Source organism: Polypterus senegalus, chromosome 14 (assembly GCF_016835505.1).
Source record: "Polypterus senegalus isolate Bchr_013 chromosome 14, ASM1683550v1, whole genome shotgun sequence".
Classification (NCBI taxonomy): Eukaryota; Metazoa; Chordata; class Cladistia; order Polypteriformes; family Polypteridae; genus Polypterus; species Polypterus senegalus.
Window position 1 is genome coordinate 86,560,116 of NC_053167.1, and position 24,469 is coordinate 86,584,584.

A 24,469-nucleotide genomic window follows, 5' to 3' on the forward strand; every position below is an offset into this window, starting at 1 on the left:
CAAAATGTTTTTTTAACCAAAATGATTGCATATTTAAAATCATCATGTTCAAATTTGTGGAAAATAGTCCAGAAAATTGAGACGAAAAATGTATGAAACCAAGAAATATTTGTACATTCTGGAAAGACTCAACAGCATGATAACTTGAAAAGCATACTTGGTTGAAATCTAACATCTGATCCTTTCAGGTGGTTGATTTTTACATTCTCTTATTCTGTAGAAACTTCCTCCCAAAACTCAAATAGTTTTTGAATTATTTTAGGATTGCTGAAATATTTGCTTTATTTTTCTGTGAACAGAAAGAGATTTAGAACTGGTTTTGAAGCCAATAAAGAAACAGAAATCGGTACTTAAAGTACCATGCGTGTATACATTCCCACACAAACTTAATCTAATTTTGGTTTGTGTGGGTATATTAAGTATCAGTTTATTTATTACAAAATAAAATAACTTATAGTTTGGTCTTTGCACAGATTTATATTTGTGTGATTTGATTGCTATAAATGAGTGTGATTCTTGCCCTTACCTCCATGCTACAGAGAAGCTCTGCATATTTTCCAAAGCAGTTTTGATGAGAAAATTTTTTTTACATATGTCCACCTGGTGACATCTGACATGTACAGTATGTACTTCTGCTCTATAAGAACATGTAGAGAAACGCAGTAGTTTTGGCATGCATGTAGCAGTAAATCATGTATAATCCAGAGCCAAGGTACTGACTTAAAATCTAACTTGCATGTAGCTTATCGATGGAATGATGGGAGATGTTGCTGTGATGCTCATAATATAAAAATGCTTGTACAAAGGCGGTACACTTTTTATTTTTCGATAAATCACTATTGCTGTTATTAACATAATTAAAGTAGTGAGTTTAACTGTCTCTCTAATATAAAAAAAATCCTGGGAGGGAGAGACTTGGGAGACGAGACGTGAACATCACAGAAGACACTTAAAAGACACCACAAGATGAAAGAGATTAGCCAAGGAGTATCTCGCGGGGACCTTAAACATGAGACTTTGTGCCAAGAGACTGACCCAAGACTGTCTTGCGGGGACGTAGAACATGAGATTCTACTAACAACCAATATCAAATAAGACTACGGGCAGCAAAACACTTGTGTAAAGGCTTTTAGCAGACACAGATCCAGGGCTCTCAGCGCATATAAAGCATATAAGGACAATACGTTATACATGAAATGTCAACAAATAATTGAAGAAGAAAGAGCAGCATGGAGAAAAGTGACCCAAAAGCATTGGAGAGAAAAAAATGCAAAAAAGAAAAAGAATACTCTATGTGCAAATTCACAAAATAAGGAAAGTAATAATCAGCCCGGAACAAGTGGAACTGAAAAAAAGCACGTCCAAGTGTGCTCAGAAATAAAAGAAAAAGAGTAAAAGACAAAGTAGAACTTCATAAAGACATTCAAAAATGTTGTTGCGATACACATGCAAAGCAGGTTAGAGAATATGAAAGCAGTGAAATTCGAAAGGCTCAAATAAAATGATGCGATACAAATGCAGAGAAAGTTAAAGAATATGAAAGCAGGAAAATTCTAAAGTATCAAAAAAAGTAAAGATTGCAGTAGTGCAAACAAATGGAAATTATTACTCAAAAAAAGGGAAAATAATCACCACAGACCAGGTGTAATTGAATAAAAAGCGAGGTCAGAAATAAAAGACAAAGAGTAGAAAACAAAGTAAAACGTCATAAAGAGTTTAAAAAACAAGGGGGCCAAACACATGCAGAGCAGGTTAGAGATAATGAAAACAGTGGAATTCAAAAGACTCAGAAAAAAACGAAAGTGTCAAAAAAAAGAAAGTAAAAATTGCATTAGCACAAACAAAGAGAAATTATTACTCGGAGAAATAACAGAAAGGTGGATAGAGATCGAATATATGGACATAGGTGATATGTCAGAAGTATGTAAATATTGTAAGGCTTTGAAGTTTAAGTCAGAGACTTGTAGATCGTCTAATTTGTGTTGCCATCAGGGAAAAGTAGTATTTATACACAATAAGGAGGCGTATCCACGAGAAATAAAAAAATTTGATCTTTGTGGAAAGTGAAATCCACAAACACTACAGGCAAAATAAGAATGGACCATACGCTATGAGAATCTGTGGTCCAGCAACAATTAAAGCAACAACAAGTTTAAGTTTGAAGAAACCACAATTCGGTCAGGTATATATTTATGATCATGGAAAAGCAATGCAACAAAGAAACGAAAGAGTTAAACAATATGACATATTAGAAATTATACAGCCAATAATGGATACAAATCTATACGTCCAAAAGTGTCGCACTTTACACAAAATTTATCTGCAAACACAGACAAAGAAGTTTTCTTGGATTTCTATATGAATCAGAAAGATCATGCACGCATATATAATAAAGCAACATGTGACGAATTTTCAGCAATAATAGCTTCGAAAGACGGAAATAGCAAAAACAGAGTAGATATTCATGTTTATCCAAAAGCAAAATATGAATCGATATTTCTGTTTAATAATTCACCACAATCGAATCCATTCCTCTTTCCTTTGCTTCTCCCAGAAGGAGAAACAGGATGGTTATACAATATGAAACACACAAATTCAGAAAAACGAATAACACCAACACAATATTTCGGGCAAAATAATTGATACGTTCCAAAGTATTTAACCCACTTCTGTCGTTTCAACGTCTAACGCAACATTACATTATTAATGCGTATCTCAAAGTGGAAACTAATCGTCTCTTCTTTATTAAATCGAATCAAGCACAACTTAGAACGGAACATATGCAAGGTCTCATTGATCACGTTCAAAATTCAAAATAGGTAAAGCAGTAATATTACCATCATCATATCAAGGTAGTACAAGAGCATTGCAACAATAATATTATGATCCAGAATTATCAGTTGGCCATATTTATTTATTACAATGACGTGCAATCCACAATGGCCAGAAATCCGGAGATTCTTGAAAACAATGCCACTGGCTACATCAGCTCAGGATATTCTCACTTTCATAAGTAGATTGTTTTATCAGAAAGTCTTAATTTAATAATCTTAATAAAGTGTGTATCCGGAAAACCAAACACAGAGGTATGCAAGCGAAGCTCCCTAGTTTTTAAAAGAAACAAAATTAAAACTAAATAATGGTAAAAATATACTTTGAAGGTGTGGAAAATATAGGGATTAAAGATTCACTATTATGACATTTTCAGAATCAAGGACTCACAAAACCTTTACTTTAATAAAAAAATGCTGCACAATCATTAAACACATACAGCGTGTAGTACAACCTTAGTTTTTAAATATAGCTACAATAAAACAAATAAGTAACCATTGTGAAAGATAGCGGCCCGGACACACACAGGCAGACACCATTTGCTCCATCACCCACGTTTATTTACACAATTATATACAAAGTCAAGTGCACCGCCACCAAACCCCCCAAAGTCTAGGCTCTCAATAGCCATTCCAAAGTCTAGGCTTTCAATAGCCACTTTCTTCACACACACGGGCCTCTCCTCGCCTCCTCTGCCTCGACCTTGTCTTCCTCCTCACCCGACTCCAGCCTTGATTACAGGGTGGCGGCTCCTTAAGTAGGTGGCTGATTGGTGACCACACCCAGCCACCTGCGACACCATCTACTGAATGACTAATGAAATGTGGTTCATGCACTAGTTAGTGCTCCTGCTGCCTTGTAGCTCTAGTTTGAGAGTTCTGGGTTGAAATCCAAGCCTGATCACTATCAGTGTAGAATTTGCTTGATTCTGCACATTTTTCTATGGCTGCTCTAGTTTTCCTTGAACATCCCCAAGACATGCACGTTAGGCTCATAACCTCTATCCATGCTTTATAATATATTACAGAAGAGACAACATGAGTCAGTCATCCAGTCATGCTGAGTGTTAAGGCATGTACTGTTTTTTCTGGTTGTATTTTATTTCAAGAAAAAAAAGTGGAAATCTTGCACATGAACTAAGCAGCAAATCAACAGTGTCCTCACTTTTGTCCCACAAGAAATTTGTGTGTAAAGTGTGCTGGACAGTTGGGGTTCTTACCTGACTTCGACGCCTTACTAATGGAAGGACCGTGGGAGAGAGCTTACCTCCCCTTGGAATGGCAGAAGGCAGCATCTTGGCTTGACAAAGTGCCACAGGCTTGGCGCTTGAAAGCTCAGCTCTGTTGGTGTCCATGGTCACCGTCAGGGAGTGCATGTAGAACCGTGGAACCCTTTATCTCTGCATTTCTACCACAACCAGAAGGAAATCATGGGACACATGGTATCTGCCTCACTACATTCAGGGAGCCAGAGTCAAGAGGAGTAGAGGCAGAGAGACAGAGAGAGAAGAAAGTGCTACAGGGTGTGAATTTTGTGCGGTTCTTATACTGTGCTGGTGGGAAACGAGCGGAAAGCATTTGCAACTGAATAAAAGCCTTTTGTTATGTTGAACTTTTGTCTGTATCTGTTATGTTGGGTGTTGGGGAGCTGGCACGCCCCCCAGTGGTTACAACACTGAGATGTGGAAAGATTAGGTATCACAAGTGGTAACCCAGAAAATTCCCATAGCATGTGAACAGAGCAAAATGTCAGTGAGTTTCAAATAAAACACCAGACAAAAGAAAGCAATCTGGTGGCTTGTTTTTACCATCTGCTGGCAGAAAAACACTTTGTAGTTAGTAAGCCGAGAAGGAACATGTATATGTGGGTGATGCGTGACATTTGTATGGGCTCAGCTGTATTTTTCTTATGCTTAAACATTGAGGATTTTATTCTTATATTTCAGTCAATCGGTTGTCATACATTAACAGCAAGATAACCTATTATTAGTTACTTCAGATTACCTTATTTTATTAACTTATGAGGCATGCCTGGGGCCAATAATATCTACTGTATGTCACAAACTGAAAAGCACAAATCTTACTTTTAAAACTTGCTAAGTTATCATCTTGGCATCACAATTTGGAGATGTTTTTGGAATTGTAGTAATTAATCAGTCTAGACCTTCTTCAACATCTACAATGTGCTAAAGCTTAAATTCATGTTTACATTATTTTCTTGTCGCAGCTTAACTCAGTAAACGCCTACATTCCCATTTGATTACAAGTTTATTTTGAGCTCTATATGCACTTTTCTGCATTCTTCATCTTTAATGATTTTTTTGTACAGTATGACAGAAGAGAGATTAACTTCAGAACTGTTTACAGTCTAGTGGGAAATGCCTTGGCTGCAGTGGGTTGTAGCGTTCACCATCAGTGCCTTGGCAGGAATCCAGATTAAGCCTATAGAGATTTGTATATACACTGTACATTGTAATGGATGGCTTACATGGCAGTCCAACCTCATAAAATGACACTGAGGACATTTTTTTTTCTCCTGTTCTGGGCACATACACATAAGCAAATGATAAAGAAGATGTCAGAAAATTAAACCATATACAGTATACTATAACAAAGCTCTTTACTGCTCTGCCTCTATATTATATAGGCATTGTTTTTATACAGATCCTTTCCATTCTTAAAGCTCAGTGTTCCCAGGAAAGTACTATTTCTTCACTTCCTTTCATCATTGAGTCAAAACTGTTCTGATTCTTCCAGATCTAATTGTTCATCTTAAGTCATGTCCTTACACGGAAGTCAATGATACATATAGCAAAATGCCATCTTTCATGTATTCTAAATGATCATGCAACCACTGTCAGGGATTTCTCCAAAAGCTCCTGAGGTTGGTATATGATGTGGACAAGTGAAGTCTTTTGCTCAAATAAAGGGTGTATGCCTTACTGTTTCACGCAGTCCTGCAAATATTTCATTCCATTTCAATATTTTAATTTACCCCTTTCAATATTTAACAATGTATTATTTTCCCTTATGAAAGGGTGCAAAGCTTCCGTAAATGTTATCATTTAGTTTAAAAATTGAAAAAGTATATATATATATATATATATATATATATATATATATATATATATATATATATATAGCCATCCTTTAATTAATTTATCATTATATAGTTAAAATAACTTGTGAAGGATACATTCTGGTTTTTATTAGTTTCTTATTGTAAATCCAGTAAGAAAGGGCAGTGAAGCACCTCACAAGTAAGCACTCATGCATACCCACCAAGAGAAATAACTGTGTGTGGCGGAGGTTGATATTAAGTCAGTGCAAAGGCTCTGCTATGAGCAAATGAATGCCACTTGCAGGCAATAGAAACATAGTAACTAGCCAAAAAACTTATCCTTCTTAACCTCGTGAATTGAAAAATCAGAATTCATCATTTGTTTGCCTTTTACTATAAGGCAGGAAAGTTCTAATTCAAAAGATGTTATGGATATGTGATGTGTCTCTTTCTGTAAGAGAGAAAAAGTTAAACTAATCTTTTGTAATTTTATGTTTTGTATTGTTTTTTAGCGACTCTTGTTTCTATATATAGAGAGAGACATATACAGTACATCTGTATATAGGCATATATCTATCTTCTATTATCCTTATGATATAAATAAATTGTATTATTTTGCTAATTTCAACAAATATTTGTGAAAGTAAGTCTTGGACATGTTTTGTATCACAACAGAGAAAGTGAAAGTGCTAATGTAGACTTTAGCTGTGTGGCACGCGGCTGGGGTGGTACCCAGCCGGGACGCCCAGGAGGACCGGAGGAGGACTTGTGCCTCCTCCAGGTTACGAGGGGGTGTCCGCCCTGGTTGTGTTGGGGGCCACGGGTAGAGGGCTTGGAAGCCCAACCCTGTAGGGGCCCCTGGTCACCGCCAGGGGGCTTCCCAATGCCTTGGGAGCCCTGGACCTCAGCACTTCCGCCACACCAGGAAGTGCTGGGGGGAAGAGGATCAGGGACACCCGGAGGGCTTCCGGCTACACAGCTGGTGCTTCCGCCACATGGGGATGTCTCGGCGGAGGCTCCTCAGGAAGCACCTGGAGCACCTGGGGTGTATAAAAGGGGCCATCTCCCTCCATTCAATGGCTGGAGTCGGGTGGAGGAGAGGAGAGGAGTGGAGGCGGACTGAAGACTGTGAAAAGCATTGTGTTGACCAGTACTTAAAGGGGTGATTGGTGCTGAGGCACTGGGAATGTGCACTTAAGATTTGTATATAATAGCTGCAAAATAAACGTGTGTGTGGAGAAAGATCATGTCTACCTGTCTGTGTCCGGGCTGTACACCACAGCTGATTTAGGAACCCTGTTCATAAATTGTACAGATCTCTTCATATTTTTGGTGTTTTGGCTACAAAGTGAAACAGAGATCCTATTCTCCATAACCTGCATTAATTTGCTGTCCCTGGGTTGGACAACTAAAATTAATTTTCACTTTTCCTACACAGGAGAGAACAGAATTTAATCTGGAAAACAAACAAATGCACTATGGGAATCCTGACAGTGTGCCATATTCTTTGTCTTCCTGTTACAACTGAAAATCCTTGGCAACTCAGTGATATATTTTGTGCAAATTAGTATTTATTGTATTTTTTTACTTCTGGAAATTTCATGTTTATTCTGTGTACAATAATGCATTACAATATTATCGCCAAAACAAAAAGAGCCTTCTTTCGTATTTGAAAATATGTTTAAGTACTATGTTTCGATATTGCATATTTTCTTTAATAATTTAGATGACAGATATTTGTTTCATGTTCATTTTCTTAGTTCCATAACTCTTCCTTCTGCTTTAAGAGCTCTACTGTGGTATTACAGCAGAGTCTCTTAAGAGATACTACATTTAGTTAGGTTGCATTGACCTAAGCTATTTGACTCTATACCACAGGCAGCTTTTAAAATTCCTTTGTGGTGTAAGGCATTGAACATTAAACCACAAGGTTGCTGGTTCAATTTCTGTCTCTGACTCGACTCACTGTGTGATTTTGAGAAATCACTTAACCTTCCTGTACTCCAATTATATATATATACTGTATGTATGCATGTATGTATGTATATATATATATATATATATATATATATATATATATATATATATATATACATGTGTGTGTGAGTGTGTGTCAACAACTGTAATGAATTGCCTTGGATAAATGCGTCAACAAACAGTATTGTAGTCTCTTTTTTATTTTCTCTATCTTTAAGGCTATGTGCCTTAAAAATATGGGAATTGCACCAGCTTGCATATTAATGTCCATGCTTACTGCAATTAAATAAGTCAACTGTGAAATTGACACTAAAACACACAATGTTGACCCAATGCTTTTTATACGGGTATATACTGTAGATGGTGATGACTTTTTGCAAAAAATCACTATAAAACAGTAATTTTACTTTAGAAAATAATACTGCAGATATAGTTATTATTATTCTACATGCTTTTGTACCTATATGGAAAATTAAACATTGCAGGTTTTGCCTTCTTTTTTAATAATGTAGAAATGATGTAGAATGTCTCTCTCTCACATTAAATATATTGGATAAGCACTAGACCCTCTGGTATAGGCAGCACTGTGTACAAGTAAAAGCTTAGTCAAGCATTTAAGACTAAATCTCAATATCACAGGCACTGACCCTTGAATTTAGGGCATTTAAACTCTAGAGATTATAACATCTTGTTACGGAAAAGTCAACATAACAACTTCTGTTGGAAAGAGCACTATTTTTTTTGATACACTACTGAAGAAAGAACAAAAATATATATATATATATATATATTATTTTTTTCCAGAAACTCTATACAGAGCCATAGCAAGGTTTGGGGCAGCCACCCGTATATTTGATATCCTGGCTGCAAAGTCGTAAAAATGTTTATACAGCACTAATATGCACAAAACTGAGTACAAAACAGAACTGAGGGAATAAGGAAAAGGTGGAGGATTTTAAAGGGGAAGACAGGAAGTGAAGTCAGAGGGGTCAGGCTCATAAGGGGCTTCAGACATAGGCTCGAGCCCGGACGTGACCTCACAGAGGCCAGAGCCGACAAGGTCTTCCTCCATAGGCTCGGACCCAGAAGTGACGTCAACAGGGCCAGGTGGATTCTTCCGTGGGTGGTCTTCAGGAAAGTGAGAAAAAGAACCAGTGCACTCTGCCACATCCCGATCTGACTATATATATATATATATATATATATATATATATATATTGTGGAGCCGACCCGGATACAGACAGGCAGACATGTTGTTCTTCACCACCACACATTTATTATCTACAATACTATTTACAAATATGGTCACTCCGACACAGTCCAATAGTGCACAAACCCCAACACACAGTCCTGGCCACAAATGCCTCTCTTCGGGCCGCCTCCACTCTCCTCTCTTGCCTTGTCCTCTTCCACCCGACTCTAGCCTCGAATGAAGGGAGACGGCCCCTTTTATCCGTTCCCCGGATGAGCTCCAGGTGTTTCTGACACTCCCCCGTTGGCCATGCCCCAGCGTGGCGGAAGTGCCGGCTGTTCTCCCGGCAGCTCTCCGGGTGTCCTTTTAAGTCTTTCCCCCAGAACTTCCTGGTGTGGCGGAAGTGCTGAGGTAACAGGTCCCCAAGGCATTGGGGCACCTCCTGGCGGTGACCACAGGCCCTACAGGGTGAGGCATCCATGCCCACGACCCATGGCCCCCAAAGCAACCAGGAAGGCAGCCCCCACATGATCCAGTGTGGGCACAGACCCACATCCGGTCCCTCACAGCACCCTGGCCGGCTCGTTGCCCCTGGCATCCCTGACAATATATATACAACTCTTAACTAGTATTCTTATTTAAGGAAACATAGACCAATGGCTTCCTGTCAGTCTGTATTTGCAGTATTTTCTACATTTTCCTGTCATGCCAACAAGAAAAGAAGGACTAGGGTTAGCCCCTTGATGCCCTCCCAGCTCACACTAAGTGAGATTTTAGTATAGTCAAACTGGCAGTATATTGGTCTCAAAGTACAAGGTGCAATGCTATCTGAGGATCTGTGGGTCTGATATGGGTCTCCGATTCAAATACTAACTGCTGGTGTGGAGTAGCATAAACAAGTCTCAACAGCCACACATCCGATCTGTGTAAGGGAAGGCAGTGAGATTTGAATGCATAAGAATCAGCCACAATGAGTCACACCGATTAAAAGAAACATTAAAGGGACCTCCAAGAGTCAGAAAACATATGAGACCTTGTGAAAGATGTATTACTAGTTAAAAGGATTTCTATATTCTTGATTGTAGAAATAAAAGTGCTAACTCCTTCATAGATCAGACACAAAAAAAGACTTGCCAGGTATGGCCAGTTAGTCCCCTGAAGAGTGCAATAATTTATATATATATATATATATAATAACAGAAATTACCTAAAATATAAGAAATAATAATTCAAAAACAACAATAAAACATAAAATTCACCAATTCAAACTGCCACATAATACTTGAGGGTAGAGTTTGCACAACGAGTACGTTTCTCTTCTAGCACAAATCAAAAAACACCAACCCAACACTAACTATGCACACCTGGCTTGGAAAACTGCCAGAGAGAACGTTTATTCTCCATACAGACAATAATTCGGCTTGGAAACTAAGGCCAGGTTTCTGAAGCTTGGATGCAGCAGCATAAACCACTTTATAATCCCAGTATAAAATAAATACATTCCGAAATTTTTTGAATCAGAATCCTCTGTATTCAGCCCCAAGGCACTCAAATCTACATTCATGTAAGTGTGCTCACATAGAGTCTTTGCCTTTGACTATCATTGCCTTAATTTGTCACACAAGTAGCCATGGGTCTGATAGTGTCGACTAAGCTCCAGTCAGCCAGAATCTCTAGTAAACTGAAGACAAAATCAAGAAAATAACTCCTGAAAAAACAATTCTAAATATGTGTTTGATTACATTTAGATTTTATCCTCACCAAACGCATATTGCTTTAAAACAATAAGTATAAAATATACCTAAGTAAATGTTTTCTTTCCTACCCCTTTTCTCTCTTGAGAATAACATGATTGATAATAGATGAGTACCATCAATTTAATCACGCCAGTGTTAAGCACTTCTATCAATGTTAAGTGTTAAATGTGTACAATCTTCACAGCCATGAGCTTCTCGTTTAGTGCCTAAGTGTAAAACATGAACTCCTTGGGGAAAGGCTGTGCTATCAAGTTCAGTATCCCAGTAACACTTTTAAAATCTGTAATTTTCTCCTTTCATTTCTTAGTAGCAAGCGTGTCTTTATTTAAGCAGACAGAGGGGAAGGGGCCATTTGCATTTAATTGCCCGATTTTATAGAGCTTGCAGCAGAGTAATACCCACTCAGCACTTCTGTCATCTTGATGGATTCTCTTGACAACCTGCAGAGTTGCATGCAGCCTAAATGGTTTCCTGAAACATTCCTTCTAGATGTCAGTTAAGTAGTAAATGAGTAAGACTTAAAATACACAAGTTTTGGATTTTTGTGTTTAAGCAATGTCCATCTTTGTTGTAATTTATTTGAATATTTCATGTATTGTTCAGAGATTAATGCAGGTTTTCTAAATTAATTGTGAACTCAATGGTAAGCTAATGTTAATATGAGCTCTGAGGTTAAAATAATCATGTAAATGGATTATCAAAACTCCATTGTGTTGTAAATCGTATTGTATATTTGTAGCATTTTTCACCTTAAAACTAGCAATAGCCTAAAGTGAAACAAGCTAAGAATAATGATAACTGATATCAAGTAACTGTTGGTTATGCAATGGAATACACTTTTATAAAAATATTTTTATTTTTTGCATTTTAACAGTATTTTTATTGTTTTGTAGATCAGTGGTAACATCATTTCTGTGTTTAGAATTCTTTGTCTGGACAGATGCTGCAAGCTAAGCCAATATATATCATTTTTTAGTGCAGTTTTGTTCATAGATTTGCCAAGTTAAAAACAGGTGCATGTGCAGGTGCAAACCCATTTTTGCATCTGACAAAAGCCTTTTTTTATGTGGATAACTGGATTCTACTGCCATGATTCCCATTTGCTTGGTTTGCTATAATTTTAAATCTATTAAAAACAAAAAATAAATAAACAAAATGCCCCAAATGTTTATTGAGTAAAATCTGTTTAATTTTTGAAGTGGATTTCTAAAAAAACAAATAATTAATAATACTATAAAGAAAAAAAAATATTGGAGGAGTAAGTGGACCATCGAGTTGTCCCAAGTAAAATGGGATGTCTCATTAAAAAGTTGTCCTAATTAAGAGATTCGCATAGGCAACGAAACAGAAAATCAGCAGACGTGGGTGAAATCAGGAGCTGCTGTAACATTTTACATATGCACTTTAGAAAGCATCTTAACCTTGAGCATCACATCCTGGTTTGGTAGCTTGTTTTCTCAGGACATTTACACCAAGTGGTGCAAGGCCAGAGCAACCAAAATCATCAATGCCAGAAGTGGACTAATAATGGGCTAGGACATCTTAAAAATTTTCCCAAGCACTATTTAGAGGGAAAGGCAAAAGCACCAAATAAAGAGTAGAAACAAAAAAGAACAAAGGTGCAGAAAGAGGTGGAGCTCCAACAGAACCAAGGTTGGGAGTTCCCAGTGGTGACCTTCAGGAACTCCCCCTGATGTCCATGTAACCCTGAAATCCACTCTATAAAGGGTCAGAAATCCCATCTCAATCGCCTGCCCTTTATGAAGAATGTTAGGGAGCCACTTACAAGAAAATGGACTTTCCCAGCTGTCCCATAATGTGCAGAGGCACTTCTGCTTTGCTGCCAGGTGTCCCACTGCCCTCCTATGATGGCATTTCCATTATAGCACACATTTCTGAAGCTATATCAAAGACATAGTGACCCGTTTTGCTCTTAACGTTCTGTGGCACAACTTAAGTATTAATGCTGTCAGTGAAATTTTCAATAGGCCATCTTATTTTTTTTTTTTTCTAGACAGATATGTCCTAGTTTATGAATTGTGGGTTCTGACCTGTGAAGTTTGAGGAGAACTACTTATTGAAGTTTGTAATGATGAATACATTGCAAGAAACCCAGATGGCCATCCTTGGTTAGTTTCTGCAATTAACTGAACTGTCTGAACAAGGATAGATGTGGTCTAATGCATAATATTACAATATGTAAAATGTGTGATTGTTTCCCTTAGTAATTTGTTTATTTTGGCAGAACAGAATGAAAAAATATAAAATAATTATTTTAATTGCATCAGTAGCTGAAAAAATTACAAGCACATTTGTTATATCTGCTAAACATGCAATCAGATGTAAATGTGTATTAAAAGGTATAATCGGAAGGTATTTTGGTTTAATTATTCTTTTGTATGCTTGAGTTCTTTAATGTGCAAACATCATATACCTTTAATCCTCAAAATCATAATCATGTATTGAGCTATGTTGCAAAATGTAGATGTTTTTCATTGTATTGTACTGTTTCCAGTTTAAGTCAATTGAACCATAAAGTTGTTGACAAATCCAGTTCCTATTGGAAAAAGAATTCATAATTCTCCCTCTCAACAAAACTTGATGATTTTAAAAATTCAGGCTGACCAGAGAAGGCACACTCTGCATGTGTCAAATCAGTAACACGTTGACATTCTTTAATTGAATCAGAGTTCAGATCCCAGGAGTGATGGTGAGGCTGACAGGCAGACTCACAAATGTACAGCACCACACAGGAGGAGATCATGAGCTGATCAGATTGGAGGGCTACAGTGGACTGACTTTGAAATCCCAGAGCACATGCCAGATCAGGAAATGTTGACATCTTGACTCCAAAGAAAGGAAACCAGCTTATAAGTGTGTGGGGAGCTAACGAATTCATTTATATCAAATTAGCCAAACAAGTTTGCTAGCTACACGTAAAACAGTCAAGAAAATAATCCTTTACCTGTAACTGACCATAAAAGCACACAATTTTTCCCCAGTCCTAACTTGTCAGCGGTGTATGTCAAATACTGTAATAAACTGGATGTTATGTTTGGATGTCTACCCTATTGATCTTCAGAGACTGACTTTCTTTATTCTCAGAATGTTCTCCCATTCCATACGGTGGTATTTATAATGAGATGTGGTCTATGTTCTGTTCTAAGTGGTTGCAGTATTTTTTTAACACAGTAAGAGAAATGCAAATTTCCAATAATGGGCTTTGATGATGTTTTTTTATTGACTAGGTGGCACAATGAAACAGGTGTTGATATTCTGGATTAATTTGCGGAAGGGACTACAGTGTTTGTGAAACTCACATTTGTAGTTAATTGGGAAAAATTACAGTTTTGCTATCTTTCAACTTTGATGCTGTAATGTTTGGAATTAAAAAATAAGCAAATAGTCATTGAGAATTTCTTACATGAATAAGCACAGTTGCACAAAGTTATGCGTATTATGATTCCCTGCAACAGAACGACAGTTAAAATTTAATTTGATATTGTTTGTAACATCTGACAGTTGTTGATATAATATAACATTTTCAAATGTACTTGAGTATATGAAGACACAGCATTATTTTGGTAACAGGTAAGTTTAGGTAAGCACCTACAAACATTTCAGAACACAAATTTACTTGTCCAGGTTTAATCAAAGTTACCACTTTTTTGCTTTCTGTGACCATAAAACATTTATCACATATGTTATTAATCTTTATAACTGTGCTATTTATTTTTGTTTAACATAATCTTAAATGCTGAAAAGAAATATTGCTGGTGTTTCCTCAATCATTTAGAAAATATAGTCATTTATTAAATACTAGTCGCAGTACCTGTCAAAGATAGGCATTTAAATAATTTTAATTTATTTGCTTTCTTTTGCCCTACATATACTTTAGTGTCTTTCCTCAGTATTCATGTGTGTCTGAAGGTCTCTTCATTGACTCTCCCTCCATCAAGCACATTCCCATAAAGCCTTCTTATTTTCGAGGTGCCTTGCTCACCTCCAATTTGGTGTTCTACTTCCCAACTTTAAAGGCGAGTCTCTCAGCGTGCCTCCTGCTCCATTACTCCTCGTTGTGCATCTCATACTTGCATTTCCTCCTTTGCTTGCGTCACCAAAGCCAAATAGACCCCTCACACCAAAGCTGAATTGACCAATCAGATTGCTCTAAGGGACTGGACACATAGACATTAGTGTTTTATTATATTGTAGATGTATTCCTCATTAATGGGTCTTGATGAATGTGTTCTTACACTCTATAACCTTTTTTAACTTTGTTTTGTAAATTGTGTAATGAAAAGATCCACTTGAAACACATCAGTTTTTATTTGCTGTTTTTCCATCATCTCATCTCATATTATGCTATTACCTTCTTGTCCTCTGGGTGTCTATGTAAATATTCTTATTAATAATAATTATGGACATACTGTAACCCTCTGTTTGAATTTTATTACTATATGTAAATTCAAATTCCATGTCTTTTTGCTTAAAATGATTTTTAAAATATAACTGTCTATACACCTTAATATGTTTTAACTAATTATTACATTTTAAATCATGAAATATTGTTTATCTCAATTTTTATTTTTATTGTACTTACATGTGACATTTTTTTGATTTGTCAGCTTTTATTTATATTTTAATAATGTGTAATATATTTTAGGGATATGGTGATATGCGTTTTGTCAATACAGTTCACCTAATTGTTTTTACAAATCTATTAAAATACCCATTAGCTAATTATTCGTAAAAAAATTCAGCATATATTGTATTCATCTCTCCTGTCTGGATTTATCTTTGTTTAGTTGGTTGATTAGTAATTACCAGTTAAGACATCTTAAGGCAAATTTTTATTCTTTTAGTGTTTTCGCTTTGCGTCCTCCCCGACCATAACCTATCATCTATGGGGGAGAAGCAAAAGCTTTAGATTCATCAAAAAATTAAATCTCACGTTTTCAACAGATCTCAGCATTTCCGGGTTCCCTGATACCAAAAACATTGCGATGATGGGTGTGTGTCTGTCTGTGTGTCACAGTTTTTTGAGGATGGTCTAGAGCTAAAATATGTGGATGGAAAAATACCAAACTCAAAACTTAACCCTGTTATGAAATGACAATGTGCTGATTAGTTTTTGAGCCAAATCGTGCAAGAAAAAGAGGCAGTCTAGAGAAACCCTAAATACTGTAATTCTGAAATTAATTATAAATTCTTCTAATCAAATGCTATCATAATGACCTATTTCACGATCAGAAAGATCAGCATCACAGCGGTAAATAATTAAATAAAATAAATATAGAATAGCTCAGGTAATTTGGTTCGCAGGGTGTTAAGTCTACTGATGCTCACGTCTGAATTTTTTTAAATACACACAGACAGTACCATAACAAGTACAGAGCTAAAAGTAAGGTCACTATTTTAAAGTGTAAATATCATGGGTGTTTAATTATCACATAATAAATCATAATGCACATTAGATAACAAAATCACTAAAACACTTACTAGTTCATAAAAAGTATGAAGTGTCACAAACAAAGGTGTGCCCAATTAATCTGATAATAATTCTACCTTGCCACGGCCATACTGTATGTATTACTAATAGATGAGAATCTGAACATCATTTTTATATTAATGGCATAACAGTGGATTAAGGATATAAGTAGAAGAAAGAAATTTTACAGAATTCTTTTCTGAGAGTTTTATGCACAGGATAGCTTTTCCCTAGGGGCCAGTGTATTGATTCCTTTCATGGCTGTATTTTGTATAATATGTTAAATTTTACTGAGCTGAAAACTCAAATCTGTTCACTTCAGTCTTTTCCATTCTGTTGTTTCCATCCATGGACTTTCAATCCACATATTTACATGCGAATGTCTGTTTTTCTACTCAAACATAGTTTTATTTTATGCAAATCATTTGTTTATCTCAAGCTCTTGAACCCACACTCAAAGTAAAAATTGTGTGTACATCCACCTGCTTCAGATAAAGAGGCCCTTCCTTCATGCAGTTCATCTGTTTCAGATGGCACAAGGCCAACACTAGCACATTACTAACGAGAAGAATAAAACAAGATTTTTTCCTGTTCTGTACTGAGATTTAGTAGCAACATTTACAATAAATAGAAGCACTTCATTTTAATTAGTTATTGCATTGCTAGACAGGTTAGAACTATTACTCCTTCTTTAACCACAGCAAAACAAAACTGTATTCTCCACATATAGTGATTTACCGTGACAACTTAAAACAGATTGGCAGATGCAAATATTTAAAGACAGTTCTGTAACAGACTTGCTCTTGTTTGTAATGTGCACCTTTTAAAAGTTTTGTTTTTTAATCAAGCCCATTTATTGGAGCGATTCTCCGATGCGGTGGCTATCCATGTCTTATGTGTCGCTCCCTCCTAGGACAGCAACATGTTTCATATGTGATTCATAAATTAGCTGCCCTTCTTCAAAAGTGTTGATTGCCAATCATTTTTGAAAAACATAGTCCAGCAATTTCCAAAATATGTTACTTTACGATATAGCTTATGATATATGATTAAATGGGAAACCAAAATATGTAGGACATCTACTTCAAAGAGACCAATGAACATGACAAATCTTAGCCTTACATGATCAGTTTGAACGAAACAATAAGAATAATCAGTTTTATTGTATAAAACCCTTCAAAGTGAGCACTTTTAGGGTACTTAAAAATCTGAAGAATAGAAATATTTATACACTGTAAAAAGAGATCATTCTGGTCCACATGCTGTATCAATTCCCATTATAACACTGTGTTGTTGTCAACATCATTTTGTTAGTGAAAATACTGTAGTCAGCTGTCAGTAGGGGGTGATTATTTAAATAATCTGTAAGATAAAAATGTAAATAAATCAAGCAGACCTGGTAGAATATGTTCTGATCTTTTCTTAACTCTCAGCATTTAATTCAGCCATAATCTCTGCACCTTTATTCCTTTACCCTGGAAAAATAAGAAAAGAGCAACAATTTTAAATTATTGAAAAAACATTCAAAATCTTACTACCAAAGTGAACATTAAGGTTAAAAAGTAAATAAAGTGATTTTAATGACATTTTTCATATTTATTGCACATAATTAGAAAATTATCTTCTACCTTTTTCCCCAAAGGATACAAGTAAATTACAAATTTGCTAGTTTCTACAGAAAATCTCATTATAGTCCTGTTAGTTGCAAGTTGCATGTCATTATAACATATAAAGCACTGTAACAGTTTCCTCTCTAGGAGTAATTAATCTTTACCCTTTTTCATAAGGCCGATGTTAGAAAATAATCTTCAATGTAAGACAAGAATACCTTGGACTCAAAACACGTAGCAAGAAAAATCATTACCATTTGCCTCATTAAAATGGGGGAGCTCATTATGAGTCCTAAAAATCTTGGCATTTTCAGATAATTACTTTGTTTTCTGTTTGTGCTGCTGGTAAAGTACAATTTGCATTCTGACTCTTTAATACCTTTAATAAGAGTAAAATTAATTATACTTTCTCACTTTTGTGTAGACCATTTCTTTTGCAATCAACTTGCCATAAATAGTATGCCTGTAATCTAAATAACAATGAATTGTATTATCACGTTACCCTAAGACAGCAGTGGGACGTAGTGATTAGTGCTGCTGTCTCACCCCTCCAGGAGACTGGATTTGAATCTCACCCTGGTTTAAGCCAGTGTAAGACTTTGCATTTTCCCAGATCTTTGTTGATACTTTGATACTTTGTTTGTTAGTAATACATGTTGTCTCTAAACTGGTCATAAATGAATAAGTGGGGGTATATGCATGATTTTGACCTGTAATGGATTGGCACCACATCCATTTGTTTTCATCCGTGCCATCCCCACATGACACAGAATTGGATTAAAGGGTTAAATGAATGAACAGATGAAATCTTTGTGTGTTTAAGGACAAAGGTTTACCTTGTGAGGGACAGGAAACCAAACAGGTTGCAGCACCAGGTAACGTGGAGCATAAGACCATATGAAGTTTGAAAAGCGAAATAAGACCATACAGTTTTGGGGTGCCCCTATCCTAAATCATAGATACTTTTATTCCCACACTCAAGATTCTTTGTTACTCGGACCCCCACATATGTCTTTCACCTAAGCTCTTGTTCTCTTAACTTTACACTCATCTGGTCTGGAAGGGGAGACAGCCTGGCAATCACAATGCACTTACACCTGGGACAAAGGGTCTGAACTACACCCAGAAATGATACTGGATCCTTCACTTCTGATATTAGAGGGCATTTATTTACCCTTTATTCATTATTACACCAGGATTCAAACAATTTATGCTGAATCCTTGGGACTGCAGTACTAACTAGTATAGTTTGTCTCTTTGCTGTCCTGTACAAAGAAATCCAACCTAAAATGTTCACATAGGAGGATTGTAGGAGTGTAGGCACTCACTGCAACATCCAGTGGTTACTGAGAGAGAAAAAAAACTCATCTGACTGGCTTAACTATTTAAATTATAAAATTCATCATGCTATAAATTAGTAATGCTGAAAATAGAGCAATTATAATTAAAGAGATGTTTCACGAAATCTGAAACTGGCTCTTTGGGATCTACTGCAGAATTTCAGTTTCCAATGACACCTGTGAGAATTTCGAAAAACATATTTTTATCAAAGGAAAGCACAGATGTGCATGTTAATTCTCAGGAGATTCAGTGTTTAGATTTATGCTTTCAAATTAAGGACCATTCTACTTAGACAAACTGGTTGCTGCCATATAGAAATATTAAACTCCTACATTAATCCCCACAGTGTAGTGGGGAAATACTCATTATGCTTTAAAGAGCTGTTCGGGTGTAAAGACAATAACTTAATACACACTTTTACATGCAGCTATTGTAATAATTTTCATTTTAGCCACATTTCTTTCTCTGGCCTATCTAAATCAAAGTTTCTCAACGCTACTATTATTATTATTGGTCTAATTAATTGTCCCTGGTTTGCTACATGACATAACTCTATCTCAAACTGTTTACAGTAGAAATGGAAGCCTGGAAATATTTACAATCCATGATTCAAGATTTTATTTATTTGTCATAGTTACACACACAGGATTTTTTGTGAAATGCAGCTATGGTAGCAGCCTGTTCTGTGCAATTAAATTAAAAAAGTATACATTAAAAATAGATAATCCACCATAATAAAAGCATGAAGTGTCCATGTGGTAGCTATGTCTCTGTCATTGCAAAATATTGCACATCACTAGCACTTTTAGTAATAAAATGCATTGCATTTGTCTTTCCAATAGATGGCATATCACAAACATTAACACTGCTGTTACAAATCCCATCACAAATGGCATATACAGTAAAAGACACATATTCATTGCATGGGCATGGCAAATGTTAATGCTGAGATCTATGTTGATTATTTAGATTTCAACCTGTCTGAGATGGCACAGCTAGCAAATATTAAAAGGTGTGGATTAAAAATACTCAAGCAATTGTAATTGTATGACACATATCATATTGGCAGTATAATAATTGTTAAATAATAAATAATAGTTAAAAAATGTAAATAATTGATGACTATTTTTACAATTTTGAGGAATGCCTGACAAGATGATCATTAAGTATATTTATAACATGGGAAATGAAGGTCAGTCTTTCTGTTTTTCATTTGAGGCAATGCAGGCGCCTGCCAGACCTTAACCATTTAAACTGGCTATGGAAAGGGTGAGAGGAGTGCTTTGTGATCCTGGCTACCTTGGTAGGGCACATTTTTGTATATAGATCCTGTAGGGATGTGATATCCTCATGAGGTGCTCAATCAAGTGCTTGACTCTATGCAGTACTATGTGGTCCTTTTTTAGCCATTTCCATACCAGGCAGGGATGCATCCTGCCAGTATGGGTTTGATGACCACTTGGTAAGAAGGGTTACAGGACTCCTGTTGACACTCTGACTTTCTTCAATTGTCTGAAATGATAAAGATGTTACCTTGTCTTTCTCACCTGAATGTCTGGGTGTGTGGACCATACTAAGTCACTGCTGATGTTGTTTCCGGTATTTGAAACACTCAGCCCTCTCCACTGCAGTAATGAACAGAAGTGTGCACTTCACTTCTCATTCTCCCTGCTGAAATCCACTAGGAGCTCTTTTGTTTAGCTCATGTTGATGGACATAATGTTTTCCTGACAACATAGTAAAAGGCCAGCGCCTTCATTTAGGAATCCTAGCACCCTGAGCAGTTTTTGCCAGATATTAACTATATAGACATATTCATTTTAATTAAGACTAAAGATATTTCAAAAAATTTGAAAAGAGTTTGAAACATCTGCCAATTCAAACCATGACACTGGCAAAAGAAAATGGAGGACATATGCCACACACATAACACAAAATACTTAATGTAGGACAGTCCAAATCAAAATGTTTTGGAAAAAAATGAATACTGAATGGTGATGAATGAAATATTTTAAATCATGTTGTTGTGGTAATTTAAATAAATTACCAAATAAAGTATTTGATTCATGGTGCTAATATGAGTGTATCACTGCACATGGAGAACTCATTTGCTCCATCCTCACCCAACTCTACCAGACCAAGTCAGAAGTGCTAACTAATGCAACATAGATTTTTTTTTTTTAGAAGTAGAAATGAAACTGTAGTACCCAGAGAAAACACATGTGGATAGGGAATATGTACAATCTACACATTGTTAAAATGTACAGCACAAACTGTCCAAGTAATTACTGTAAGTTGACTTTCAGTGTAAACAATAATTGTTGAATGCTGACATTAATAGAACATTATGGAATCCACTCAATCCAATTAATGTTAACAATGGGCAAATGGCTGTGCTAGTAACTTTGGGTGCAACACAGGAACCTACCTTAGACTGAGGGCAGAAAATGTGAAAAATACACAAAATAAATGTCCACAAGCAAAAGTTGAAGCCAGGATACTGGATAAGTGAGGTATTGTGCTAACTACAGTGCTACTATGATGCCCAAGTTAAACATTAAAACAAACAGTATTCTCATATTCTCATCTGTTCTTTCAGTTTGATCAGTTTACCAGTGAGTAGGGGCTGCTTCATATTATGCTTATCTGAACATAAAAATGCAATAGATATCTAAAAAATTAATATTGCATAAAAATTTGTTTACATCTCAGCTTTTAAAGAATTACAGGCAGCACGGTGGCGCAGTGGTAGCGCTGCTGCCTCGCAGTAAGGAGGCCTGGGTTCGCTTCCCGGGTCATCCCTGCGTGGAGTTTGCATGTTCTTCCCATGTCTGCATGGGTTTCCTCCCACAGTCCAATGACATGAAGGTTAGGTGAATTGGCAATCCTATATTGTCCCTAGTGTGTGCTTGGTGTGTAGGTGTGTGTGTGCCCTGCGGTGGGCTGGCACCCTGCCCAGGCTTGTTCCTTCCCTGTGCTGGCTGGGATTGGCTCCAGCAGACCCACGTGGCCCTGTGTTGGGATATAGCAGGTTGAAGAATGACTGACTGACTTTTAAAGAATCACCTGGTCTGATGTTTCAAACTTTTCTTTAATGGTGATACGTTTGTATACGTTTGCCTTTTATTTCCAAGCTAAAATGAAATGGAATTCTATTCCTGAAGTCTGCTGGACTTTTCTGCATATTGGATTGGGAAGGTTCTGAGGTTGGAATGATTACACTACCTTGCTTAAAATATTCGTCCTAGAGTTGTGTTGACAACAGAACAAATACCAGGCTTATCCTTAATCCTTATCAGGGAACTACACGCAAACACACCACATGTGTCCCAAACATGGTGTTTCATGATAGTACAGCTCTTTCAGTCTTTTGCTATATGAAGAATTACAGTACATGCTCTTTTTTTTTTTTTGGACAAAACTAACCATCAGAAGGAAAAGGAAACTTCAGAAGTGATTTGAATCTCATAGATTCGGTATTCTTGGATCAAAAGAATAATATCAAAAGTATTCATAATGTAGACTTCTAAAGTTAACTTTTATGTAGGCCATAAAGGAAAAATAGTACCTGGGCTGCACCACAATGAGTTTAACTAAAAATGGTGTTCTTGTTTAGAAGGAATTAACATTTCGCTGATCTCATTAAAACACTGCAGATGCTCATGTTTTTATTCTGGAAATATGAAGCCTTTAGTTGCTGAGGTAGAAATAATGAGTTAAAAAATCCATTCCATAACTGTTTTATTTCATAGTAAGTTTCATCAAGCTACCATCCACCTAAGCAAGCACAGAAGTACACTGGTTAGAATAAGAGCCAAATTAAACTTGGAAAAGCTGCAGCAACAGAGGCTAATTTGAATGGGCCAGCTATCCTAGGATACACGTGCTTGAACAGAGGGAAACAAGCAGAGAAATGTGACACAGAGGCAGATACCACAGACAGACCCCTGAGGGTGAATGTCAAACTTAGGACTCTCGAGGATGTGAGACAGCAATACTAATCATGCTGCCATTTGAAAAAATGATGACAAAAACAGGCACGATAAGGCTTTCTGTCTAGACTCAAAAATGTAATAAGAATGCAAACAAGGAACTATCTCAGGCCTTTATAGCCAGTGTGGCTTGTTTACAGCAGTAGTGAAATAATGTGTAGCTGCTGACATTAGCAAGAATTAAATTTCAGCAAACCTATGGATTAATAATAACAATGTAATAAGAAAAAAATTTGTGCATTGTAAATAGAGTCCCTTCTGATTTTCTTGCTACATTTTGGAGTAGGAGCAATAACACAGTGGTTAGCAGTGTTGCATTATGGATCCAGCTCACTGAAATCAACTCATTCTCCACTGAGTCTATCTTGGTTCTCCTCCTATCTCTCTGGTTTTTCAATCTCCCCAAAAATGTGCAAATTAAACTAATTGAATCTTCTAAATATGCCTTAGTTTATGTGAGTGTTGTTGTTTGTGTGATGGACTGATACTCTGTTCAGGGTTTTTATTTTCCTTTCTTGCAGATAGTACTACCAGGATAAGCTGTGTCTTCCATAAGCCTAACGTGAATTAAGTGGCTTTGAGAACTAAAGTAAAAATGTGTATGCATTCTGTGTTACGTTGTAGCATGTGTGAAAGCTCAGAGCGTGTACAGGCACCCTAACCCGACACAGACAGGCACAGACATGAGTTTAGCACCTAGCACACAGTTTATTTACACAATTTAGCACAGTGCACAAACCACCTCAGCCCCGTCTTTGCCACCAGTCCTTCCACCTCTACTCCTGTTCAGGCTTTGTTCTCTTCCTCCCGACTCTGGCCCTCAAGTACTGTCAGCTGGCCCTTTTTTATAAGGCACCCAAAGTTGCTCTAGATGCTCGGTGTTCCACTTCCAGCAGCACTTCCAGGTGTGATGGAAGAACTGCACTCCAGGGCTCAGCAGTAGCTGCAGCACCCCCTGGCGGCACCCACGGATCCGAACAGGACTGTATCCAACTCCAACTCCCATGCAGCCCTGCGGGAGTCCAATGCACCACTGCAACCTGGGGGGGCTACCACCTATCGCCCCGGGGGAGATAATGCTCTGGATACCCTCCCTGCCCTTGTCCTTCCAGTGTGAAGGTATCCCAGCCCCATGCCACACATGTAGCATTTAAAAAAAACAACAACAACAAAATCTAAAACATATAATTTTTTTTCAGATGGGTGTGTTGTCGGCT